Here is a 27,968-nt window from a genome sequence, read left to right as displayed (position 1 = left end):
TACCATTTTAACTGTTTTTAAGTGTAAAGTTCAGTGGCATTAAATTGATTCACATTGTTGTGCAACTGTCATTACTGTCCATCTCCAGAACTTTTCGTCATTCCGTACTGAAACTCTGTACCCATAAAAATAACTCCTCATTCCTCCCTCCCTAGAGCCCCTGGTAACCAACCTTCTACTTTCTGTCTTTATGAATTTGGCTACTCTAGGTATCTCATGTAAGTGGAATCATAGAGTATTTGTTCATTTGTGGCTGGCTTATTGTACTACACATAATGTCTTTCAGGTTCAACTATGTTGTTGCATGTATCTGAATTTTATTCTTAATTAAGGCTAAATAATGTTCCATTCTTATGTTGATGGACATTCGGATTGTTACCACCTTTTGACTATTGTGAATAATGTTGCTACAAATAGCTCTTTAAGACCCTAGTTTCCATTCTTTTGTGTAGAGGAATTGCTGGATCACATGGTGATTCTAAGCTTAATTTTTTTTGAGGAACCACCACACTGTTTTCCACAATGGCTACACCACTTTGTATTCCTAACAGTAATGCACAATAGTTTTAATTTTCCCACATCCACCAAAACCCTTGTTGCTTCCTTTCCTTTCCTTTCCTTTCCTTTCCTTTCCTTTCCTTTCCTTTCCTTTCCTTTCCTTTCCTTTCCTTTCCTTTCCTTTCCTTTCCTTTCCTTTCCTTTCCTTTCCTTTCCTTTCCTTTCCTTTCCTCTCTCTCTTTCTTTCTTTCTTTCTTTCTTTCTTTCTTTCTTTCTTTCTAATAACCATCCTAATATATGTGATAATCTCATTTTTAAACAAGATGTGAATGGTCTTTGGGCTCAAAGCCTTGGCAAGTGATAGCTTCCAGCTAGAATTATAGAAGTAATGTTAACAACATGGCCATCTGAAGGGGGCCTTTACCCCAGTTCTTTGCCTCCTCTAGGGCCATGGCAGAAACCTGTGGGCAGCTGGATGTGAGTGAGGCGCTGAGATCTGCTGAGATCCTTATAGGAAAACAGGTATGGTGCTTCTTCCCCCGGGCTGGACACTGTTTGGGGAGCAGTGTCTGGTTCTAGGTCCTGGGAAAGGCCTGGTATTTGGAGAGGGAAAGGGGTAGATATTGACCCCTTGTGAACCCAGAAAGGCCATGAGGAAACTCAGTAGAGCTGGGTCTTTCTACTCCTTGGCTCCCTGGGTGGGAGCAGTGGAGAAACAGGACAGCTGACTTTCCTCAGGGGCTCAGAAGTCTACCTTTGACTAAAGGCCTACAGGCCAGAGTCGCTTTGACTTTAAACTTTAATAACATTATTTTCCATTCACTGAACTTCTCTTAATGGTTTCTGTCATTTATGACAAATGATAGTGATTCTCCACCTACATACATTTTTGTTTCAAACTAATCAAGTTAAGATAGGAGTCATTTTAAGAAAAACACTAAGGAAATAGTAATGCAGGGGCAAATATATGTGACAAAAATTGGGAAGGTGGTGCAGTAATCTAGACTGAAGTTTCGGAATCTCTGAGATATTACATACTTCTTCCCCCCACTCTCTGCCCCCCACAGGGTCATGATGTCCAAATGACAAAATGTGTGTGAAAGTACTTTATTAGGTGTAAAGTACCTTTGGGTGTAATATGTCATCATTTTCATGACAAATGCTGCGGATTTGATTCAGGAGGGTGGTGTGGGCAGATGTCTGGTGGTGGAGGATTTTTAAAGAGTAAGTAGGAGGGAGAGAATGAGGGGAACAGGTGCAGGCAGGAGATTTAAGAGATTTGATTGTGAAGGGAAGAAAAACCTGACACTTGTTCCTGTTCTCATGGTTGGAGGAGGAGAACAGGAACCTCACTGGGCAGTACCTGTGGGTCTAAGTTCATGTGATGGAGCAGTATCCTGGAGGAGGCTGTACAGGTGGGATTGGGGTGAGAGCAGGAAGGATACGACTCTGCCTTGGAGGCAAGGTCCCACTGGCTTGGTGGAGGTCTGGGAAAGAGCACCAATGGGGAGCTCTGGTGTTCTCAGGGCAGCAGGGGGTGAGCACGTGGGGTAGGTCTGCAGTTCATTCTTGGTTCTTGGTGGGAGGGGTGACTTCCGGAAGCAGAAACCCCAAAACAACATTCTTTTTTTTTTTCATTTCTAAGCAGCTTTGGGGTTTTTTGTTTGTTTGTTTGTTTTGTTTTTGTTTTTGTTTTTACAGCATTCTTCAGACTGTGCGTGGAGAAGCGTCTCTTGGGCAGAATTCTCAGAATACAGATTCCCGGGCACTTCCCTCTAACTCTGCTTTGCAATGTCTAGTGAGGGGCCTTGGCATTGTGCTTTAAAAAGTACCCCGGAAATTACTCTTGATTTTCAGAGATGTGCGCTAAATAAAAATTTATTTTTTCTATGGTAAAAAAAAAAAAAAAAAAAAAAATACCCCGGAGATGACGATGACACAAACAACTAAACACACTTAGGAGATACGGTAAGGAAACCAAAGGTGAACAAAAGAGACTACTGGCTACTGGGTTAGAGTTAGACATCATAAATGCATTATTGCATGTATTTCATCCCATCTCACCGATTCGAATTATTGTTGAGTGCTTAATTACTTGCATCTGTTGAGCTCCAGGATGGCGGTCCTTTGGAAAACACAGAGGAAGGAGCAGTGGTGCTCACTATTGACCCTTACATCTATGCACTAATGGAGTGACAAATGCCAGATGATGCCATACAAGACATCCAGCACCCAGGATCCTGGACTGCCCCTTCCTCTGTGTTTCCTGTGGCCAGGCCTTATTCTGGGGATGAAAATGGCTCCTTCTGGTTTGGAGCTGACAGAGACCTTTCCTGGTGGTGTAGCAATCTTCCAGATGAGATGTAAAACCTAAAATGCATATTTAGTGTGTCTTAGAAATATCTCACAAGCAGTCCTGTCTGCTGAGCTCTGTGCTCAGTGAGCCCCCCGGGATGGAGTCTAGGGGTTTTAGGCAGAGGCAGGTGTTACATTTGGAGTTGGTGTTGAGGCTTGAAGACTAAAACATTACAACATTCAGTTGGATGCGATTCAGAGCAAGTTCAGACAGTCTCCCCTTCAGAAATTTATGCAAATCTCAACTCTATTTGCCAGGAAGCTTGTAGGCAGTTGGCTGCTAATGTGCTCGTATGGGTTTTGGACAACCATGTATCTTGCCCCTCTGGACTATCATTAAGCACACACTTCAGTTGTTTTTTCTCACTCGTTTGGTTTCCTCCACTGTATTGTCTTTCCTCACTCTTTCCCTTCAGCCACACATGGCATGCCCCTCACCATCCTTCTCTTTAGTTGTACCAGGTCAACTATTCAACTGCAGTGACTGTTGAGCAATCAGAGGCTGTCATTTCTATTGCCTTCCCAGAAAGAGGCCATGACTGTTTCAAGTAGCAAGAGCTCACAAGTGGGAGGGGCCCGAAGCTTATGCAGGGAGAGTGGCACTGGCCCTGCCCAAACTGGTGGGTCTGGTGCATATGATGAGGCAGATGATGGAACAGTCAACCCTGGAATGGCTCCTCTTCTGGGGAGTAAGGAGTCACTAGAAGGTCAGTTTTAGAAGGAACTCTACACTATAGCAGGGTTCCAATGGAATAAAATTTCTGCATCCAAAGGGACTTAGAGGTAGAAACCTCACATCTGAAAGGAGCCAGTTCTTGTTCTGTTCTCAGATTTGATCTTCAGTGCTTCACCCGAGACAGATCTGTTCCACGGAGCCCCCTTGAGGAGAGTCACTATATACGGCTTAATGTTAAAGGCTCTGAGAAGTCCTGCAGCGAGGAAGCCTGTTTCTATTCATTCTGCCTTCCCTAATTTTGTTAAACCAAATAACCCCCTTTGTCCACTCTTTTACCATGTACTTCCTAGAACGCTCATGTTCTACAAACTATTCTTTGGGAAACATTGTTCTAAGAGTTTGATAATCCTGAAAGCTTTCCTGCTTTAAAAAAAAATCTTGTTCCTCTGTGATTAGTAATAACAAGCTATAAAATGTTAGAAAGGCTTATTTTTTCTTTCTTTAGAAACAGCAAGAAAAATTGATATATTAATTCGTGTCTGCTAATTGCTATAGCAAATAATTTCCTACGTCTCAGTGATCTTAAACTATAAAGGTTGATTTCCCCACCATGCCACCATCTAGTGCAGTTAGTAGGGAGCTCTGTTCCACACAGTCATTGAGGGGTCTCCACTCCTCTCACTCTGTGGCTATGCCATCTTTAGAATGGGACTTTGAAGCTTCTGTGGTATGATCCAGCGGTAGATGAGGAAAGAGAGAAAGAAAGGAGAAAACACACGCTCTTGGCTCCCTGGGCCTAGAAGTGACCTGGCCAATTCTCTCACATTTCGTGGGTGAAATGCAGTCCTGCACTGGACCTGGGTGCCTGTGTGCTAGAAAATAGAAAAGGTGGCTTTGCTATGTGCCTAGAAAAGTGAAGCAGGTATGGTGAACATCTAATTCACCTCTGCCACTGTGAGAGAGGAAAATAGTGAGGTCAGTTGTCTGAGTCCTACTCTGATGCCAGGCTTGGGAGAGCAGAGGGAGGAGACCAAGGAGATGGAAAGGTGGATACTACCGAGAAAGTCTTGAGGGAGGCGGGCAGAGTTTGTGGAGCGTGCAGCAAAGAGAAAGGGATACCCAGGAGTTAGTTGAGGAGATAAAGAGCCAAAGAATTCACGATCTCCGTGAATAGAAAATGCCAGCTTTAGGCTCTGAGAAGAGCTTGAATACTGTTAAAGGAACATGGGGGAAAAAGGAAGAAAGGATATGCAGGCACAAATTCCAGGAAGGATGGAAGGGTAGCAGCTCTCCATAGGTTGTTTCCATACTGGCGAACCGTTCTTACTGTATTTGTAGTATAGCTAAAGAATAAATATTTCTTTGGGGGAAAACATTTCTTTTTAAGTAGGCACAAAAATGGAATGATTTTTATCTTCTTCTATTAGTTTTACTCTTGTGAGGTGTTTTTTTTTCCCCACCAGCCCGGTACCTCTCAACCTGTGTGCCAACAATGGGTCTTTTCTACCTTGGGAAATGGGACAGGGTAGGTATAGGACCCCCTCAGCAATGTCCTCTGCCTCTGAGCATCTTCTCCATTTACCTCAGTAATCATACCAACATCATCATTTTCAATGCTCACCATGAGGTGAAAAATTCTTGGAAGTACCACATTGGCTCAGTATCAGTGACTGACTGCTAAGGCATTGGGCGGCACCAACCATGATGAGCCACCATCAACTCATAGATTACCATATTTTATTTATTTACACCCAGCATTGCATAAATGCCTGCCAAACAAGATGCAATCCAATTTAAAATATGAAGAAAATATGACAAAGGGAAATAAGGGTTGGAAAGATAAGAAGGAGCCAAGAGTGAGGTCAGTACACAAATAGGCATGTGGGATAAACTGGCTGGAGGTTGGAAGGAAACACTCTGAGCTTTCTAGCTGTTGATTAAAAAAAAAAAAAAAAAGACAACACAGTCAATTGCACATTGCATGTTATCAATAAGACAAAAATAAATTGGATATTCATAAGAAGCACAGCTATTCCTAGTACTAAAGTCCTAAGAAAAGGCATTATTTTTCATAATGACCCAAACCCTTCACAACATTCTTGCAGTGAATCCAAACACATGTGTTGTGGGACTTTCCTTCACAGTGTTGGCCAATGTACGTTCAGGGCAATACTCTAAAGTTCAGGCTGGGAGAAGTAGTTTGGGAAGGGATGAAGGTAGAGCCAGGAACGTGTCTGTGTGAGACGTTCGACATCACTGGGAACCTACAGAAGGCAAATGCAGCACTGCTTCCCAGCGATCACACTGACAAAGGCCATAAAGAATAATTCCAAAGAATGGGAATGCCTCATGCCCAGAAGGGTGTGTAGAAACCGGCACTTTTTACGTTACTGAATTGCTACAATCTTCCTGCATGGCCGTTAGGCAATACATACACACATACACAAAAACACATTAAGATGTGCAGTCTTGAGGAAGACTCTTTCTAGGAAGTTCACTGAAGGAAACAATCATGGGTGTGTCCAAAGATGTGGCTACGAGGATGTTGGTTGCTGTACTATGTCTGATATCTAAAAATGGCAAGATAGGAATCACACAAACTATAGTTCACCCATGAAATGGGATAGGCATTAAAAAGCATACTGAAGAGGGGTGCCTGGGCGGCTCAGTCAGTTAAGCGACCGACTTCAGCTCAGGTCATGATCTTGCAGTTTGTGGGTTCGAGCCCCGCGTCGGGCTCTGTGCTGACAACTTGGAGCCTGGAGCCTGCTTTGGATTCTGTGTCTCCATCTCTCTCTGCCACTCCGCTGCTCACACACACTTTCTGGCTCTCTGTCTCTCTCTCTAAAATGTAAATAAACATTAAAAAGTTTAAAAAAAAAGCATACTGAAGAAAAAAAATAAAAAATAAGTCATGTTGGATGAGTTTTCCTGATGTGGATATGTATTTGTAATTAAGTAAATGAGATAAGTGTATTACCTTATAGTATGTATAATATAATCTTATTTTCTTAAAAGAGAAGATGCACACATGTGTACACACACATACACACACACCCTGCTCTTACATGTGGAAAAATTCCCATAAAGTCTGTTGGATACAATGTCAGAAAGAAAAAGTATTGTAGTAACTTATGCGTATGTGTGGACTGTGTCACAGAACCATCCCCTGGGAGGTGTTAACCTATTATTCTCATAGGCAAGTTTCCTTTCTCTTTCTCACTCTCTTAATCCATGCTTTTTTTTTTTTAATTTTTTTTAACGTTTATTTATTTTTGAGACAGAGAGAGACAGAGCATGAACGGGGAAGGGTCAGAGAGAGAGGGAGACACAGAATCTGAAGCAGGCTCCAGGCTCTGAGCTGTCAGCACAGAGCCTGACGCGGGGCTTGAACTCACGGACCGTGAGATCGTGACATGAGCCGAAGTCAGACGCTCAACCCACTGAGCCACCCAGGGGCCCCTCTTAATCCATGCTTTAAAGGGCCTGACAAATCACTGGTGGAGCTGGGGAGGGAGCTGGGTTGCAGGAATGGGGAGAAGAGCTCAGGTTCTATTTTCAGGGTGGCCAAGAGGGGACTGCAGTTACCTGAGAAGGACATTAGCCTCCTTTGTCCATGGGCAGCTTCTTATGGTGTTTCCTTCCCAATTAACATTTGTCTTCTCAGACATTAAAAACCCAAATGCAAACAGGGTAAATTGGAAGATGAGGAAGAAGGCAAAGAGGAGCAGGAAGAGGAAATTGAGAAAAAGAAGAGATTCTTTAAAAAAAAAAAGGGGGGGGGCGCCTGGGTGGCTCGGTCGGTTAAGCGTCTGACTTCGGCTCAGGTCATGATCTCACAGTCCGTGAGTTCGAGCCCCGCGTCGGGCTCTGTGCTGACCTCTCAGAGCCTGCAGCCTGTTTCAGATTCTGTGTCTCCCTCTCTCTCTGACCCTCCCCTGTTCATGCTCTGTCTCTCTCTGTCTCAAAAATAAATATACGTTAAAAAAAATTTAAAAAAATAAAGAAAGAAAAAGGAAGCTAGAAAGTCACAAGAATATAACTACCACATTGCCATCAAGGCAAGGAAAAAAAAAGGTAAAGGAAAAGGAATGGGGGATTAGTTAGAAATCCACTTAAAATCTTTGTAAGAAAAGATACATGAAATAAAATGGAGAACATTTAAAATAAAAGATAAAAGGCTCAGCTAACAAGATAAAAGGATACAAACATGAAAGCAGAAGAGGTAAAATGTTAAGATAAAAGGCTCAGGGGTGAAAAGCTGAAAATACAAAAGCAGGTGGGGTTGGTGATTACATTCAGGAATTCAGGATTGAAACCACTAGGCTGAAAATACGAAAACGAAGATTTCAGAAGTCCTTTATAGTTGAGTGCTTCAGGGGAATGATAGGTTTCTTGGTGGCTCCCACAAATTTTCTGGTGGCTTCTGTAAGAGCTGGCTCCTGGAACCTCCCACTGTCCAGCAGCAATTGTGGCAGGGATTGGTTTCCTGCTTGTGGGTTTCTTTCTTACCTGTGCTTCTAAAGATTCTGCAACCAATTCCAATGTGGGGGGCGGGGAGGAGGGGTTCCCCACACACCCAAGCACAGAGCTTCCGGACTCCAGCTGGGTGTCCTACTATTCAACTCAGTTCTGACCTTACCTACTCAGACACAGCATCAGATCCCACAGATTAAGCGGCTCAGCCCTGCCAGACCCCGCTCTGTGCACCCTCAACACTTCAATTGTTTTAATGTTTATTTATTTTTTGAGACAGAAACAGAACATGAGTTGGGGTAGGGGCAGAGCGAGAGGGAGACACAGAATCCGAAGCAGGCTCCAGGCTCTGAGCCGTCAGCACAGAGCTGACGCAAGGCTCGAACCCACCAACCATGAGATCATGACCTGAGCCGGAGTCGGAGCTTAACCCACTGAACCACCCAGGCACCCCTCACCCTTAACCCTTCAGGTGCCAATCTCAAATCCAGGTTGTTACCTGTGCTCCAGACCAACCAGGTGTAGATGGGAGGTTCTAACAATCCCCTCCTTCAGTTCAATTAATTTGCTACAGTGGTTCACAGACCTCAGAGAAACATTTTACTCACTAGGTTACTGGTTTATTATAAAAAGAGAGAACTCGGGAGGAGTCAGATGGAAGTGTTACATTGGGCAAAGTGTGGGGAAAGGGCACAGAGCTTCCGTGTCCTCTCCTGATGCCCCACTATCCCCATATCTCTATACTTTCACCATAGAGAACCTCCCTGCACCGGCTCCTTGTGGGTTTTTATGAGGGCTTCATTACATAGGCATGGTTGATTAAGTCACTGGCCATTGGCTGCGGATTCAACCTGCAGCCCATCCTCTCTACCTGGAAGTAAGTGGGGTGGGAATGAAAGTTCCAACCCTCTAATCTCCTGCTTTGCTCTCCTGCCAACCAGCCCCATCTTAAGGTGAGGCCCCCAAATCACCTCATTTACATAACATTAGCCACCTTTATCGCTCCCAGCACTTAGGAAATTCCAATAGTTTTAGGAGCTCTGAGTCAGAAATGGGGATGAATATCAGATATATAGTTCTTATTATAAGTCACAGCATCACATCCTCCATCGTTGTCATTCGGTTTGAATTGAAGAACCCAAAGTGCCCTTGCAGGCTCTTCATAGCTCACAGCTTTCAGAGCACACGCAGGCTCCTCACGTTATCCTGCCAGACCCAGCAGAGTCGGCCCGGGGCCTAAGTCTTCTGGCCTGAAAGTTGAACCACACGGAGCAGCCTGATCGGCGGCGTGCACCAGGCCCTCACGCCTGTTTGCTGCTATACGTTCCAATCCCTTCACCTGGAATGCCATCCCTCCCTTCTGTAGCCTGGCTATGTTTTACCTGTCTTATAAAACAGCTCGACTCATTTCTCCTGAGAAGCCTTTTCTGAATCTCACCACCATGTGTCTTCTCACCCCCAGCTTGGTTTGGTTTTCAATTACACTGCAGAATAAATGTTGATCTCCTTGTCTGCTTCCCCAGGAGATCGAAGGTCGGAGACACTGACTGCTAATGGAAGAACTACTACTTGAAAAGCACTATCCGTCCATTTTCTCATCAGATCCTCAACAACTCTACAAGGTAGGCCCTGATAGCCACATTTTACAGACTAAGAAACCAAAACTGAGTTATTTATTTCTTTGGCATGGCTTCATTGACCTCCTACTTTGTGACGGTTTAAAGGGGTTAAATAACTCACCCAAGGTCACTCATTTACAAAGTTGCAAAGCCTTTTTTTGAACTCAGGCTCATCAACTTCCAAGCCTGTGCTCTCACTGCTGTGCTTTCTTCTTCTCCGCATAGATGAGGTGCTCAACGAAGGTTTGTCAAAAAAACCAAATGAACGAATGATTGTAAGCTCCTCAGGCAACATGCAAATGAGAGTAAAGGCTTTGGGGGTCCATCCCCACCTTGTCTGAGTCACCTCCTCTAACGATTGGCTATGATACCACTCTTTGGAGGCACTTTGTCTGCATGTTTTGATACATAATGCTTTAAAATGAGGTGCTGCCGGGCATGTGTGTTAGAAAGATATCAAAGGTAAACACATAGGTTGCAATGAAGCTTTCCTGGGAATCTTCCTTTGAGAAGGCAAACAAGACATAGGCTCTAGACTTCTCAAGTCTTTGAGATTTCTAGGGTTCATTTTTATGGTGTGGGAGTGGAATGTATAGTTTAAGTAAACGCAATTAAATCCAAATTACCCGTGGCCAAGCGGCTACTTGCTGTCTTTCAGTGTGGGGAAAAGGCGGGCTTTTTAGGGCTAGAAGATATCTGTTGAAAAGCTATGAAATCGCTTTGTTCCTTTTCCTTTTCGTAAATGTGCATCTGAAACCCGCCAAATTCCTGAGGAGGCTGCCATTTTATTTGTTTATTTTTTGATTTGTTAGTGTCATAGAGCATGAAATCATATTTAAAAGGCATCTTTCTTGAGAAAGATGCCCAGGATTTGTATTTTCAGAGTCCAAATCCAGAAACCAAACACAGCTTTTGCCTCTTTGGGGCATCTCTGTGCTCTTTAAAATATGCTGGTGTTTTTTTTTTTTTTTTTTTTTCTGCTAAAGATTCTTCAGACACAGAGTGCAGGCAATTTGTTGTGACTCATCGTGAGTTGATTTATGTGGAGATTGTTTTAAACATAGTGTATCCCTTGGTACACAGTGTATGTGCCAGTGTGTTGTCTCCATATGGTTGGTGTGAGCCATTTGAATAAAGTACCAGATGGAAATCATCGTTCAGGTTATTCCTTTCCCATCACCTAAATGCAAACAGTAAAATGGGAAGTCATTTTCCATAGCTTCCAAAATACTACTACTAATAATAATAGTCTTAAAAATTCTGACAGATATCTTCAGATGGTATGGTATATAATGACCGTAACTGGTATAATGGGACTCTTACAGATGGCAGCCGAGTCAGATCAAACTCTTCATTAGTCCTTCTGAAAACTGTCATATACTTTCTCTTCTTTATGGTTCAAAACACAAATGGCCCTTTGTGCCTTTAGAAACTTAGCTGCAATTTCAACTAAAAAGAGAAGCACATTAGCTGCTATTATGCATGAGCCATATCATCAGCATAAAAATGAATTTGTAATATTTTGCCACATGTGATGTATTATTGCTGGGCTATGTAAACAATACCGGGTCTGAAATCGAGCCTTGGGGACTCCCTTTACAACTGACAAATTGAGAAACAAGGCCATCAACTCTCACACATTGCATCCGGTGAGTAAATAACTCAGCCAAGATCCATTTCCAGCCCAGTCTGAGATAATCTCTGTCCTGTAATAATAAATCATAGTCAAGGGCGTCGGACGCCCCAGGCAGATCTATAAACCTGTAAACACTGCTATGCTACACAACTGATCTCTTGCAAAAACTCAAGCCAAACCATTCATGGGTTCAATCTTAGCATTGGTCATAATTACATTCACAGCTCCTGTCTGCCCCTTCAGACACAGCAGGGTTGCTCTTTAGAAATAGATCAAGGTAGTAGCCTTCTCTCTTTGTTGATTCTTTGGTTTTCCCCTCTACGCTTGTGAGTTCAGTGAGAGCTGGTATCTGCTCGGAGAATCAGGTCATGCAGACCCTGGACAAGCTCTATTTATTCCAGAGGAAGGAAGCAGAGGAAGATTGCATGGTGAAGTTGGATTGCTGAGGCAAATGATTCTCTGTCACAGGACCTGGAACAAAGGTTTGGGCCAGAAATGGTCTAGGGAATGGTGGGTCTGCTCAGTTCTGTCCCCTAATTGCTTTTCTTCCCTTTGCTTTCATGGCATATGTATGTGATTTCATAGGTTTAACCATCTGTTTAGTGCCTACATTGGGCACAACAGGACTGTTAATACTGGGTCGTATAGGGTCAAAGCTGATCCATAAAACTTAATGTTTGGCATTTCTCAGTCTGTATTTAGTTTCTCAACGTACCCTTAAATTCACAATAGAGTTTATGTATTGTTCCTTTCATACCTTTACTTATCAGCTGAATCTAATACACTCATGAGCTGAAGAGCCAAAGAGAATTTGGAGTTCTAGGGGAGGTGCCCAACTGCTTTTGTCATTAATACAGGAATTAGCATTTGTTAGACACATACAAAATTCCAGGCACTGTGCTGCTGGGCTTAAAATGTTCTCTCACTTAATCCTTACAGTATTCCTGTTGGTGGATGACACAGTCCTTGTTTAAGAGAGAAAAAAGCCAGGACCCAGAGAGGCAAAGTAACTTGCCCAAGCACACACAGCTCGCTGAGTGACAGAGTGGGGATTTGACACTAGTTTAATGTGATGGTGGGCCCATGATCCTGGGCCGTACTGCTTCCCAAGAGCGCTATCTTAAGTTTACGTGACCTCTTCATCTTTAGGCTGGGTAGGCAAGTAGAATTTCTGCTAACTTCAGTCAGTTAGTAGTAAGTGTCTGGAATGCTGCTTTGAGAGAGATCCTTGTTGGGATCTGTGGTCGCTTAACAGTGTCTGCCGTGTGTGCTTGGGGGAGAACGAGCATCCCCTGGCCTTCTCCTCAGGTTGCCAGGAGACACAGGCCACCTCCTGGCAGAATTGTGCCTGTGTGAAATTTGTATTGGGTGGTAATGTGTATCAACAAGTAGCCTGATGCTTAGAAGTTGGTAGCAATGTATGGTTCACAACCGGTCGGGAAGAAACTTCGGCAAAAAGAATACTTTCCCCTCACCACTCTGGACAAACTATCAAGTTGTAGTCAATCAGCACTTCAGGGGCTCATTCTGGGAGGAAGAACACACCTGAAGGTACCCTGGAAATACCTAGGGTATCACACCCCAGAAGCATTCTATTTAGAGAACCACTACTTTCCTTTTTAAAAAAAAGTTTATGTATTTTGAGGGGGGGGGGGAGGGAGAGAGAGAGAGAGAAAGAATGAATCCCAAGTAGGCTCTGTGCTCTCAGCATCCCAACATGGGGCTCAAACACATGAGCTGTGGGATCATGACCTGAGCTGACATCAAGAGTCAGACACTTAACTGTCTGAGCCACCCCGGAACCCCTACTGTATTTTCTTTTTATACTCATGCTAACTTTCTACCCCACTTCTTCAACCCTCCTCAGAACCAACTCACCACCCAATAGTCCAGTGAACAGACATCTGTACCAGGTACCCTTTTAAAATAATTTTTTTTCCCTTATAGATAATGCTTCGGTCTAGCAAACAAAATTAAATTAGTAATAAAATTTATTTTTGGATGTTTTATTAATCAAAGACTGTTTATCAGAGCTTCTGCTCAGAATACAACTACTACCAGTTGAGTAGAACTTTAGATAGTTTGCCTACACAGTCTTACCAAGGATCATGCAGTTAATACCTGCTTCTTTTTCTTGGCCAAGTTTGGTTGTAAATTCTAGCTCCTTGCGTAGGATTAAACTCTCTATTTCAGATGCGTATGTGCATATGAATAATATCTTTAATTCTTTTTTTTAATGTTCACTTATATTTGAGAGTGGGGGAGGGGCAAAGAGAGAGGGAGACACAGAATCCGAAGCAGACTCCAGGCTCCGATCTGTCAGCACAGAGCCTGACACGGGGCTCAAATCCACAAGTTGTGAGATCATGACCTGAGCCAAAGTCAGACGCTCAACAGACTGAGCTGCCCAGGCGCCCCTAACATCTTTAATTCTAAGCTCTTAGGACTCACTGGGAAAATCAGGACACATTTAGTTTACATTAAATCACCAAAGGACTTGATTGATGAATTGCTAACAGTGAAAGAGACTAGAACCCAGGATATTAGGGATCATTCACAATTTTAACAATTAGACCACACTTCCTCCAAGATATAATTTTTAAGACTTTTAAACAAAAATAAACAGGTTTTCTGGCTGCAAGATTTCATCATTTATTTCATTCTCAGTTTGCCTGGAACCCAGCCGTCCAGATGTGTCTGGGAGAGGAAAAGATGGTAAGACCAAATGTTGCTCAAAACCTCGGAGACAAGTTTAGTTCCAGCATGAGCTGTAGTTTTGCTAGATTGGGAATCAATACAGGCCACGTTCCTCACTTCCTCTACATTACTTCTCACTGCTTTGTGAGTGCTGTGACTCAAGAGCCAATGGTGCCAATGCATTAGACATGGACATTTGTGAATCCAGTTACAAAGCTTGCTTATTATTTGGTTTCTTTCACTGACAGGGGGACTAAGCTTAAAAGAGGTGAAAGTTTTATGGTAAAAGTGATTCCCGGCCAGTCTTTGCTAAGATTAGAAGCTAATCCTAATTAGAGTCACTTCATCATATCCACCAACTCCATCCTTGACGAAGCATCTTCCTTAATGAATTGTCCCAAATGGTTTCAGGTGGACTCATACTGGAGCACCTGGGAGACATGATTTTGTTTTATTTTCTCTGAAAATAAAGGAGCTACAAGGGACTAAAGTGCGAACTTTACCAAGAAAATTAAAGAAGACCTCCAAAACTTATAATTTGCCATTTGATCAGGGCCATGGGATTACCAATCTAATAAGAATCTTTCTTATTAGGGATTCTTGCAGGAAACCACTGAGAAGAGTCCAGGGCAAGAAATTTTAGAGCCTGGTTCATTGTATTCTCAGTGTCTAGGTTTTAGAGAATTCAGGAGGACAGCAAAGTACAACTATGTCTGAAAAACCACCCAAGAAGTCCAGAGATTGTTGATGGCTCAGTCCATGCAGACCCAGAATAAATAATGGGCAGATTTCAGAGCCATTACATTTATGATCAACTGGGATTCTGAAAATGAAGAGTGTGTGAATCAGTGACATCTGGTAACCTTCAAAAAGGAAAGGAGGACCTCAGCTTCCCAGAATGGTGCCAAATATGGCCAAGATGTAGATAGGTGTCTGCCAGCTGCCATTCATGCATTATCATGCAGGCATTATCCAGACTGAGAGCCCCATCCTGGTGCAGAAATTAGGAACACCAAACTAGAGCTTTGTGACTTTCTTTCCCAGGCCTGGAGATAAAGATGTTTGGAGGAAACCATAAATCCGTGACCCTGGCTTCAGCCCAGCAACTCTCACCTCCCTAAATCAGGTCTCAGAGCAACTTGAACATAGTGCAGAGGAAGATAATTCTTCTGATTGTGGAAAATATTAGCCAAGGAAATAGATGACAAAGATTGGCTGTAAAATCTCTCTAAGAATTAGGAAAATAATTATTTAGACCAGTCCTCTGTCTGTCTAATAATATATAAGCATAATTATCCCTATAAGCATCAGTTTCTTCATCTATAAAATGGGGACTATAATAATATCTACCTCAAGTGGTGACTGTGAAGATAAAATGAATAGTGTGTGTAACGCCATGTTACTGTAAGTGATCCCTTAGTGACCTTATGGGAAGAGGTCTTTTCTTCCTGTCTTTGAAGTGAGACATTCTAGCTAGTCATTATTGAGTTCAAGAAGACTCTCTTGTTCTGTCACTCTGCACGTGCACACACACACACACACACACACACACACGCACACCTAGGGGTGTTAAAGAAAGTGTTTCTTTAAAGCTGTATTGTGCTTAATCTTTTAGGGCTTGGCAGAAAGCTATAGCCTCCCTGCTTGGACAGTTCTGAGGTTCAGAATGATCTTGAAAAGACTGAATGGTAGAGAATGAAATACTGAACCAGTTCTCCTTGTACTGCAATGTATCATTTCTTGTACTCATTGTTAAGAGACAATGTTCTCAGTTTTATCATGCATGCTTGCCCTGAGCCTGGTCAAATGTGATGATGTTACAAGGATCATGGTTCTTAACGTTATGGTAACTTTTAAGCACTGTGCTAAGTGTTGCACACACATGAGCTCATATACCTTTTTGTAAAGACTCTAAGGTGGCCACTATTTGTCTCCTCATTTGAATAAGGAAATTGAGCTTCAGAGAGCTAAGTCATTTGGCCAAGCTCGCAGAACCAAGATGCATAGACCTAGGATTTGAACTCAGGTCTGTGAGAATCAGACCCCAAAGCTCTTAACCACTCCCTTTTCTTCACTGCTTCTCATGTGGCCATGCTGATATGATTGGAGCAGCAGCTCTCTGATACTGACTTGCCTCCAAGTTTCAGAAGGGGGACTTGAGGAAATGGGCTGTCATATGACCTGTCAAAAGAGTTGCCTGTTCCTGTCCTTTTCCTGAAGAGAGGTGTTTTGTTGTACCAAGCTCAGCAGGGTGAAGACCCTTCTCTTTGACCTTGGCTTGCCTTCTTTCTATTTCATGACTCTAGCTGTCCCTTACTTTGTAATTTAAGAGATACCATCTAAAGTTCCTAGCATCTATCCCTCTGCCTCTTAGTAGTCAAATCAAAGGAGCCGAGATCAGATTTTCACTGTGAATTGAAAATTTGTTGAACATCTTATGTATAATAACTCTGCAATCTTGCTTACTCCATCCCTGTGATGAGGCATTCTAATCACCATTCTGCAAGTGAGGAATCCAAGCTCAGACAGGTTACTAGATACATCTGAGGTCAGATATCCAGTTGGTAGACAAACTAGCATATAGATCTTAATTCTAATGGAATACAATGCTCTTGCTTTTTGCTTATGCTGCCTCTGAACACTCTAAGGCAGTGGTCCTCAACTAGTGGCAATTTGGCCCTGCTAGGGACATTTGGCAATGTCTGGAGACATTTTTGGTTGTCACAACTGGAGGCAGCTATAGTTAACTACTGGGTAGAAACCAGAGATGCTGCTAGGCATCCTACAATGCACAGGACAGCTTTCATGATGAAGAATTATCAGACTCAAATGTTAATAGTGTCAAGGTTGAGAGACCCTGACCTGAGGCTATACAGGAGAAATTGTGTGATGTAGCTGGAGAAAGAACGAGTTTATAAACACTAGACCATCCATGGAGAGCTCATCTCAACTTTTTAGGGGAGGTCTAATTACCTCTATTCACACACAGGGAAACTGAGGTTCAGGAAAGTTAAGCAACTTGCCTGAGATCACACAGTTAGCAGTTATTGGAGTTGGAATTCAAATGAAGGCCTTCTGATCAAATCCAGGGCTTTTCTCCTTTATCATAATTATACTTCCCTGGATTCTTACTTTTCTCCTTAAACTTAGACTTTTAAGTCTACCTAAACATTATTTGGCTGGGTCAGTGGTTCTCGGACTATAACATGCCACAGATTCACATGGGGGCTTGTGAAAACACAGATTGTGCAGCCCCACCACAGAGTTTCTGATTCAGTAGCGCCCTCATAGGACCTGAGAATTTGTATTTCCAACAAGCTCCTGGATGCTGCTGCTGCTACTGGTCTGGGGCCACGCTCTGAAAGCCACTGTTAGGTCTGAAGTATGTTTTCCTTTCTTCTTCCCTTTGGAGTCTTCTCCTGCCTCCTCCTCACCTCTCGCTCCCCCAACTTTCCAAGGACACAGGAGTGCTGAATGTGTAGCCTGGCTCCCACAGACAAGCTGAGGCTGACAGGTCAGTGAAATATTAGTGGAGCATGTGAAGCCTACAGCTTTACGCACGCTCACTGCAGAGCTCAGCGAGATTACATGTGTTACTGGTCCAAGTGTTCCTTACAGTCTCCTGGGAGTGAATTAAAATCCTTTGCTGGTGACATAGGCGGGTAAACTGGTTCTGGGTCAAGTCTAATCTGGGTCAGAGAGCACAAGCTGATCTGTCATCTGAAACACTGAAACGTCTTCCTGGTGTCTCCTGAGGAACCATGGCTGCCCTCTTTGTACAGAGGCAAGGGGGTGGAGGTGCAGGTGGAGACCTATCCCCTGTCCTTTTGTCTGGCAGCTGCTCTCCTCACAGGGTGGCTGTTTCAGACAGCAGTAGGTGGTCTGCTTAAGAGGCTGGGAAGCCAGGCTTCCCACAGCCCTGGGGACTCCCCCAATTTATTACCCCTGAATGCTTGGAACATCTGAGGTGCCAGAGGTCCAGGAATTTGTGATGAAGGTATAATCAAGACATATGCTGTGCTCAAACTAGCACTAAGTAGGCCAAGGAGTGGAGATAGAAACTAGAATTTATTGAGCCTGGTTATATGCCAGGCATCGTGCTTGATGCTTTACAACAATCTCACTTAATCCTCATAACAGTTTTACACATTAGGTGTTCTTACTTGCATGAAGAAACCAGGACTTTGAGAAGCCAACTGGCTTACTCATGTCCATAAGCCTTGTAAGTGGAGTCGGGATTTGAACCCAGGGTAATCTGACTTCAACAGCCATTATCTTTCCATTTAATGAAAGAGAGAGAGAGAAGGCGGGGGGAGGGAGAGAGGGAGAGAAGGGAGAGAGGATGCTTGAAAATTTGAGGTTCAGAGGAGGTGAGGATGCCTTATGTCTGATGACCTACTTGGCAGTTCTTAGGTCACTTTTGACTTTACCCAACTTTTGTCGAGTTATTTTGGAAAAGAACTCCTTTTGCTTAGTGCATAGAAATTTAGAATGGGGGGAAATAATGCGTTAGTATGTACTGTGAGGGGTTTGTTTCCATAGTTAGGTAAGTGACATGTGGAATGAAGATTTGCCTCAGAGCTTTGCAGGAGGCACAGTAAATTCCAATAATTTTAATGGAGTTTTAGAAGAGGGATAATATAAAATATTAGAGGGATAATATAAAATATTAGACTTGGTCAGGGTAGAAATGCAATTTGTTCTCCTCTAAACCAAAGTTTACCATCTTATCTTAGAAATAGACAGAATTCCACTGTTTTTTTTCTTTCTTATGGACAGGAAAAATAAATCAACTTGCTCCCTATAGTTTCCCTGACTTACGAGAATAAATTCAAAATAGACCTTTGTAATTTTATCCTAGCCCAGAAAAGGACCAAAGAAACATGAGCCCAAGAAATCGCCAACCCACTCTCTGTGGTCCCCAATGCCTGGGTCTTAATTTCAAGTAGGGAAGGCACTTGAATCAGTACGACATTTTTGACGTTCACTCATCTGGAGCAAATTGTGACATCCATGGGGTGGGAGGAATCAAACATTTAAACCAGTGCTGTGGATAATTGGCCTTGAGCCTCCTAATCCTATAATATGCTCAGTGGTGTCGGCAACAGGCCTGACTTCCAGCACTGGCCAATTGAAATGAGACCCAAGTCACAACATAAGTAATCATACCTTTCATTACTTAATGCCTTTCACAGTCTTGCAAAGCATTTTCAGTCACATTATCTCGTATAATCCTCCGAACAACTCTGAAGGAGATATTTTCATCTTCAATTTATGGATAGGGACACCAAGTCTTAAAAAGATCACACAGTAAGGGGCAAAGTCTCAACTCAAATCCAAACTCTTAAGTCTTATCTAAGCGCTTGTTCACTCTTTCTATCTGCCTCTTTGTTTTGTAAGTTTGACTTCATTCTTTTCATTTAGAGATTCGATGTAGTTTAAAATAGCTTTTCTCTGATATAAAATAAATCTGTGTTCTCATTGAAAATATAGAAAAAATCAATGAAGGGATTCTATTCAACTTAATTAACACAACTACTGTCAACATTCTGGTGTATTTTTTTTTCTATGCATATTGAATTAGTATCTCTTTATTTGCATTAAATTCAACTTGTAAATACATCTTTCAAGAGCCTCTAGCACCATTTCTAGAACCTTAAAGTTGCTCTGAAAAGATCTGGAATGGCTCCAGGGATGGAAGAATGACTGCATGCATTCAGACGTGTGTGGGACGCATAAGAATGAAAAGAAGTTGCCCCTGCACTTGAAATGTTTGCCATGTAAATATGACAAGACTGGATGTTTGCTCATGCAGCAAGTTTTTGGAACTAACAAAAACATAAGGAAGCACCTAAGCCCAAAGTTAATAATGTGCTCTGAGTGTTATATATAAGTGTTGAGAATGGGATTGAGCAGCATGAATCAGGACAAGTCCAGGGGAGAGTCCCCGAGGGACATAGTCTTTAGTTAAATCTTGAGAGAAATAATATTTGTGGTTGGCAGAAAGGTGTGTGGCCGTCCAGTCTTTTCTAAAATGATGGCCCACAGAAGAATAACTGTCCCACTATTACCTGAAAATAGGAATTCCTTGTATTCTGACAATTGTCCTTTGGTGTGCTCCTTTAGTGAGAGCATAGTACATTTGTGGGCTAAGAAACCTATTGTTTTTATCTATTTATTGAAAATATAACTGTGGCCTGTGTTTCTAAAGAGTGCCTCTTTCTAATCACTTGGGGAAATAAGAAAAGAAGTAGAAATAGCTGCTTTACTATTTAAACTTTGGGAAAAAGAAATAGCACAAGCTGAATAATTTACAGATTAAATATCTGAGTGTTAAGGAAGAGGTCAGCTTTGTTGTTTTTAGAAGGATGATTTACGGGTCTATTTAGCTTTTAAAGTCCTGCTGTGACATTTTGGGAACATGCTTTTCCATTGATAAGTAATACTGTCCTGTGATAGATGAAGGAACAATAGCAGGAGTTTGGCCAAATAGCTGTTCTTAATGTTTGTCTAACAGATAAAGAAGTCAGGTGACATTTTCTATCTGTATGTTGTGCAATACTGCAAAACACTGCTCCAAGATTTAGGATAGAAAATGAGAAATTCCCAGGGCAACTCTGGGTTGGCAGTTTAAAAAGGCCACCCGACATCAGTTGGATTCCTTAAATATCTTTTCCTATGGTCTTCACGATTCAGTGGAAAGTGCACAGACTTTGAAGTCAGATCTTTGTTCAAATCCCAGCTCTACCACTCCTTATATGTGAAAGCCTTTGGAGATGTTACTTAACCTCCATTAGCCACTTCCTTACCTTCTAAATGGGGTTAATAATAAAGCTATGCCACAGGGTTGTTGAAAGAATGAAAGCAGTTACGTGTGTAGAATGGCTTACATAAAACTTGATGTCTAGTGGAGACTTAATACATCCATTCATTCGGCAAACATTTGGCACTATGCTAGAGGCTGTGGAGTAGAAGAATGATTAAGATGAATAGATTCTGCCATCACAGAGCTAACATTTTAGTAGGAAAACAGAAAATAAAAGTAAACAGATAAATATATATATAATCACTACAAATGTGGGCAAATGTTATTAAGACCCCAAGGGCTGAGACTGAGAATATTTGGAGTAAGTATGAAACTACTTCACATAGGGTAGGAGAGGAAATGCCTTTTGAGCATGTAACTTTAAGCAGAGAGCTAAAGCATGAAAAAGAGCCAGCCACAAAAAGAGTGGGGTATAAAGCATTTTGAGCAGAAGGAATAGCATGCGCAGTAGCCCTGAGGCAGGGAATACCTGGAGTGTTTCAGGAACTGAACAAGACCAATGGCTGTGGGGCGCCTGGGTGGCTCAGTCGGTTAAGCATCTGATTCTCGATTTCAGCTCAGGTCATGATCTCATGGTTCGTGAATTTGAGCCATGCATTAGGCTCTACGCTGACAGCATGGAGCCTGCTTGGGATTCTCTCTCCCTCTCTAGAGTGGAGAGATGCCCCTCCCCTGCTCATGTTTCTAAATTAATTAATTAATTAATAACTTAGAGAGAGAGAGAGAGAGAGAGAGAGAAAGAGAGAGAGAGAGAGAGAGAGAGAGAGAGAGAGAGAAATCAATGGTTGTGGCCTGCAGAGCAAAGAGGTGAACTGCTAGGGAGGAATGAGGCAGGAGAGGTCAGCAAAGATGGGTCACACATGACCTTGGAGACAGTTTGGATTTCATTCTAAGTACATTTTTATCATCAGTTTTGTTCTCTTCCTGTTGTAATTTCCACCATTATTTAGCACCAAGGACCTGCCAGCTGTCATCCAATTTTGCAGGAATTCCAAAGAGTTCATGTGCTCCACAGATTTTGGGAATAAGTACCAGGGTGGTGAGAAAGCATATCCTGCTCCTAGTCCAGCATTTGTCACTAACTCATGAAGTGTCAATACAGTGGGCATAGAGTTCCTCCTGTCCTGCTCCATCATTGTATAGATGGGAAGGAATGTCTGCGCCAAGTATGACTTTAAGCTAATTGGGAGAAAGAGATGTAAATGCTAATTTATGGACAGTTTTTTGTTTTCTAGGGAGGGCACTGGTATTTTCTTGTTTAGTTACTTTAGTCTTCACGGGTACCAGTAAGGTAGTCACTTTAGTCAGATTTCCCATATGAGAAAACTGAATAAAATGGGCTAAGAAAGTGCCCCTATGGTATGACTACTTGGGAGAATAATTTGATTTTATTCTGTTAAATTGAACTTTCACATACCCTTACTGCCCCAATTTCAACTTCTTGGTATATTCCCAAAGGAAATTCCTACACATGAGCACCAGGAGACACATATAAGAATGTTCAAAGAAATATTGTTCTTAGTAGCAAAGAACTGGAAATAATCCAAATGCCTGTCCTCAGGGAAATGAATGAATAACTTATGGTATAATCATACAATGGAATATCACACAGCAGTGAAATGGAGTGACCCACAGCCACCTACAACAACATGGATTTCATTCAGTATAATATTAAATGAAAACAAGTCCCAAATGACTTCTTGGAACATTATACTCTTCTTATAAAGTTCAAAAACAAGCAAAATCAAACAATACGTTATTCAGGCATTCATATGTATGTGATCAAACTTTAAAGCAAAGGGATGATAATCATAAAATTCTGGATCCTGGTTACCTCTGGGTGGGAAGGCCGGATATACAGATAAATAAAGAAAATATATTCTATGTTCATAAATAGAGTAGTGGGCTCATGAGTATTCATGGCATTGTAACTGACTGACTGAATGAGTAAATGAATGAGTAAAATAAAAGTTCACCTTACATATACCAAAGGTGACAATGTGTTTGAACTAATATAATGAATAATTCCACTCCATTATTGCAATCCATTAAAAGACAAAAACAAAAAAAGTGACTTTTATGGGTTTGCCATTATGCTGGGATGCATTAAAAACAAATGTAACAAATATTTGACATTTAGTAGAACTCTGAACTTCTCACTTGGGATAGTTTCACTGTGTGTCTACAACCACGACTACCCATATACTCCCAACAATATCACAGTACTTTTGGATATATATTGTTTATTGCATAGATTTGGGGTCTTTAACCATTTCTGATCAAGTTGTAATCAGTAAAAAATTGCGGAGGGGGTGACCACTCCTAATATCTGTGAATTTATTGATAAATGATACACGTCCTCTGTTATTAATAGCTATGTATTTTTGCTCTTTCAAAGGTAAAATGAAATATAAAAATAAGTTTGAAGAATTAATTTCTTCCCTTACTCCAATGTAGTGTCCTGTGCATCCCACTGTGGGGAGACCTGCAGATCACTAAACCATATTAACAATGACTTTACTTTTGTATTTCAAAGTCTCTCCCATGTCCCCCACCATAAATTTCTTTGTTTGAAGTTCATGCTATTCCTGAGAGGCCCAAGGGGCAGACAGTGTTATTCCCATGGCTCCACCGGACAGAGTGAGGCCCAGATTATCTCACAGCATTGCTGTGGCCCCTCCCTAAGGGCCCCTGAACCCTTAGGGGCCTAACGCTCATCCTACTATATTTGGGAGGTTCTAGTGGAATACCAACAACATTTTGTGATTCTTAAAGTTGGACCAGCTTGGCTTCCAATGCCAGCTCCAGTGCTTGGTTGCTGTATGTGCTTGAATGGGTTACTCAATCTCTCTGAATCTCAGCTTTTTCATCTGTAAAATGGAGAGAATTCTATCTGCCTCACTGGGTGGTTTTAAGAAATAAAATAAGATCAGGGCACCTGGGTGGCTCAGTCGGTTGAGCACCCGACTGTGGCTCAGGTCACGATCTCATGGTCCGTGTCTTCGAGCCCCACATCGGGCTCTGTGCTGATAGCTCAGAGCCTGGAGCCTGTTTTGGATTCTGTCTCTCTCTGCCCCTCCTCCACTCACATTCTGTCTCTCTCTCTCTCTCAAAAATAAACAAACATTAAGGAGGAAATAAAATGAGATCAAATAGAGTAAAGCCCAATATAGAGGACAAGGCAGTCAATAAATGTTAGTCTTCTTTTCCTTCTTATTCCTGTTTTCCTAGTCCATTATGTTGGCATGTGTGATAAAACAATTTTGGGAAGGCAGGGGAAGAAGCAGTAATTGTAAACAGCATATGTAATGTAGTTTTATGTATTTAATTTTAAGTGAAGAAAGTCCCATGAACAGTATTAATCTTGTGTCTAAATCTGCCTCATATTTAGATAGGACTTTGGCCCCTAGGTGGGCAGTGCTATCACAATGGAAGCAAAACAGGCCGAGGCCACTATAGAGCAATACAGTCCACACAGACTTTGTGTCTCTTCTACTTTTTTGGTATCAAACGAGATGCCGCATTGAAATGTTTCAAGTGTCCCCATTATTTAGCTAATGTCTAGCTCTTTAATTTATAATAGTTTTTCTTCCTCATCTCTATCTGAAGGAGAGGAAAAGACTTTTTGTATCTTAAACAACTATACTGGGATGGAAAGAACCCGATAGCCTGGGCACCAGAGAATCATACAATTCATATGTGGCCTTGTCTGTGAATAAAATTCCTATAAACATAAGATATAATAACACATCTTTACAGAGCTGACCTACGGAATGCCTGCACGTGTTTCTAATTTATGTGGGATTGTTCTCTCAGGAGATTCCATTCTCCCTTAAAAAACACACATGTACAAACACAAAACTTGATTTAAATGAAACAGACACCTTAAGAATCTTAACAAGTAGGGTTGACCTTTGAACATAATTCTACAAAACTGTATTGTGCTCCTCAAGTATTGCCAGGAGGCCTCGGACAGATCAATGCATTACAACCCCCTTCCTGAACTTCCACGGGCAAAGACAGTAGATCCAGAGGGAAACAGATTCCGTGAAACCCACACACAAGTGCGACTTGGCCAAAATCAGATGGCCCTGTTTTTCCCACTGTGCCAGGCTATAACGAGAGCCCTTCTCATTAGCCTTTTCATCATGTGCTACCTCTCAGCTGATAGTAACAAAGCCTTTTAGTATAGAAACCATGGGAAGTCACCTTTCTGTGTTCACAGAACACATATGTGTCATAACATAACACATGCATATGCAGCGACATATTTAGACACGTGGAGCTTTCCATGCGTGCATGCTGTTGATCTGTGGCATCTGCAATGCCACAGATGGGTTTTAGGGAACGAGATAATAGAACAAAATACACTAAATCTACTCTGAGGGCGATTTACTGTTTTGCTGAAGACATGTTGATATCTTAAAAAGGGTTGGGTCATCTTTTGAACTTCATTCCTCATGGTTTTGCCAAGGGTTCCACAGTGCTGCTTACGAAGGCCACTTGTCCAGAATAGGCAGATCCATAGAGACAGAAGTGGATTAGCTGTTGCCAGGGGCTGGGGGGAGCAGGGAGTGTGGAGTGGCTACTTAATGGGTATGGGGTTTCTTTGGGGGTAATGAAAATGTTCTGGAATTAGAGAGTGGTAATGGTGGCACAACATTGTGAATTTACTAAAAGCCCTTGAATTGTATACTTTAAGATGGTTAAAATGGCAAATTTTATGTTAAGTAGATTTTACGTCAATTAAAAAAAGAGAGAGAGAGAGGGGGACCATGAACTAAGAGAGTTAAGCCAGGGAACAAATGTCAAATCTCCCAACTGCAAGGGAACTGAGGACTGACGCATCCTGGAGGTGGCTAAGAGGTGCTCCCGGGGCCTGGGGCAGGGCTAGGGAAGAGGATGATTTGATTCCAGCACCAGAAAGAGGCAGGTAAGGAATCTTGGGGTCAGGACTGATGGGAACACGTTGAAGCAGTGTGCACACAGGGGTGTCCAGAAGGTACCCACTCACCTTTCCCTGGCTCACCTGCCCCAGTTTGGTTGTTTTATCTGACACTAGATTATGTTCTGGAGACTAACAGCAGGGAATGCTCCCTAAAATGCCTCGGTCTGATGTCCCAAAGTGCAGCCTCTGCTTTTCTTTGCCTGGGATAGAATCCAGCCTCAAGGGGCCCTAGTTCTGATGCCATGTGGTATCACCCTAGCCTCTGTGCAACAGCCCTGGGGTCGCTCCAGGTAGCCTGGGCCAGCAGGGAAGTGCAGGATGCCAACTGTCCCGGTTTCTGTGGCTAGAACTTTACCCACACATGTTGACATAATGTGTGTTTCTCCCTGACAAGCAAATCCAGTGTCATTTCTGAGTTCAGTTCAAGAGGAACCCAATTTATTTCTAAGGTAAATGAAATTATGCTTTTTATTTGGGTAATGAGACAGTTGAGGCTGAGTGATGAATTTTTTTTATCAGCTCTCTTACAAAACATTAATGTCCACCCTGAATTTGGAAGTGTCATGTAAAAAGTTTTTTTATTTTGCTCGTATAGCAGGACTGAGATGGTCTCCTCTGGCATAAACTCTTTTGTCTTGAAAAATACCAGTAATGAATGCTATGAATTTCTGTGTTGGAAAATTTGAATCACCCTGGGATCCACATGAGTTCCTTGATGAAAATGTGAAATTAATTTTGTACTAAATAAAACTTGAAAATGGTTTCAATTACAGGGGGAAAAAACGTGAAATGAAGACAGTAATTTCACTGTATCATATTCTCGTTTCATTATTCTGAATTTTTTTAAAAAAGTCATCATTTCTAGATACTATACTGTTTCATAAAGACATGGAGATTGTGAACTTTGGAGGTTGTGGTGATGCTTAGTACAAACCCTAACAAATATGTACGGAGGGCATAACAAATATGTACGGGCAGAAACAAATATATATGGATCATCCTTTATATGCCAAGCTGTGGGCTAGGAAATATCACGTATGTTCTCTCATTTAATACACATGACCATCTGAGATAAATATTGTTATCTCTGTTTGTTTCAGATGGAAAATGAAGGTTCAAAGAGGCCATATAAGATGACAAAAGTGACAGAGGTTGTAACTGGCAGAGTGGGGATTCAAGCTCAGGTGTTGCCCTCCTATTCTCAAGCCTGCTTTTCTTTGCAACCCCTAACCCATCAGTGAGGAAATCCAGACAGCAGCCTCCCCAGCCCCGCGCAGAAGGCCTTTCTCCAGACCTCCCCCCCATCAGCCTGCGCACACTCACTGACACCTTACATTTGCCTGAGTTTCTAATCGCAGTCATCATCCCTGTACTCACAGAACTGACCCTTCTGACAGAGTCCCCCTGAAATGTCAGGAACTATGGTCTGGGGACAAAAGTGAACACAGCACAGTTCCACTCTCCAGGAACTTCGTCATTTGAGTGATGAACTCTGCAGTGTTTAACCTCAATGTCTTCACCTTAAAGTGGGTTTCCTGATCCTTGGCCCTAAGGGCTCTTGCATGGGTTAAAGTGGTGCCACGTGTCTTGCACTGGGCCTGGCTTGAAAGAAGAAATCAAAATATATCAGTTCTCTTACTACTACCTCCAGCTTTTGGCAAGAGGCAGAACAGAAACTTCCTTAGAAATGTTAAAAGGCAAGATGGAATCGGAGGTCAGGCAGCATTTGGAGGTTTTCTTCTATTAGTTGCTACCAAAGCTTGGTGTACTCATAAAATCTGAATGTAGTATAGCTTCCAACCATCGGAGAAATTTAAAGACAGCTTTGTGGTGGAATTTTATGGTTTGCAGGATGAGGTCTGAGTGGATGTGGCTTCTTCGCCATGCTTTGAATATGATGCCACTTGGGGTCTAGGTCTCTCCCAGTCTGTCAAAGTGGGTCCAAATCAGAGCAGGAAATGGGAAACATTTTCCTTACTTTAACGTTCAACTCCGTTGTTGGTCAAAGGAAACCCTTTCTAAGGAGCCAGTTTTTTTGGAATGAACTGGAAGCTGCCCTGTTCAAGGCAGAACAAAGATCACCATTGCAAGTGGTGAAGGGCCCCTCTCAGAGGCCCAACAAGTGAGTAAAAGACAAACAAGCCGAAGGAAGAAAGAGCGAGTGCTGGTGTGTGTGAAGATGAAGAGCTGCTCACACAGGTTGGCCACGGCCCAGTGCAGGACTTTCCCTACGCCAA

General features: G+C 42.3%; 1 long non-coding RNA gene across 2 annotated transcripts in view; it reads left to right on the top strand.

The window, feature by feature from the left end:
* The window catches only part of LOC128314751 (uncharacterized), a 202,146-nt gene that overhangs the window by 130,183 nt on the left and 43,995 nt on the right, over positions 1–27,968 (top strand). For both annotated transcript variants that reach the window (XR_008296735.1, XR_008296734.1), the window contains one exon: positions 9,529–9,627. This is a non-coding gene — a long non-coding RNA (uncharacterized LOC128314751). The remainder of the gene's footprint in view (positions 1–9,528; positions 9,628–27,968) is intronic.

This window comes from Acinonyx jubatus, chromosome A2 (genome assembly GCF_027475565.1).
Source record: "Acinonyx jubatus isolate Ajub_Pintada_27869175 chromosome A2, VMU_Ajub_asm_v1.0, whole genome shotgun sequence".
NCBI lineage: Eukaryota > Metazoa > Chordata > Mammalia > Carnivora > Felidae > Acinonyx > Acinonyx jubatus.
This window is presented reverse-complemented; position numbering and strand designations above follow the sequence as displayed.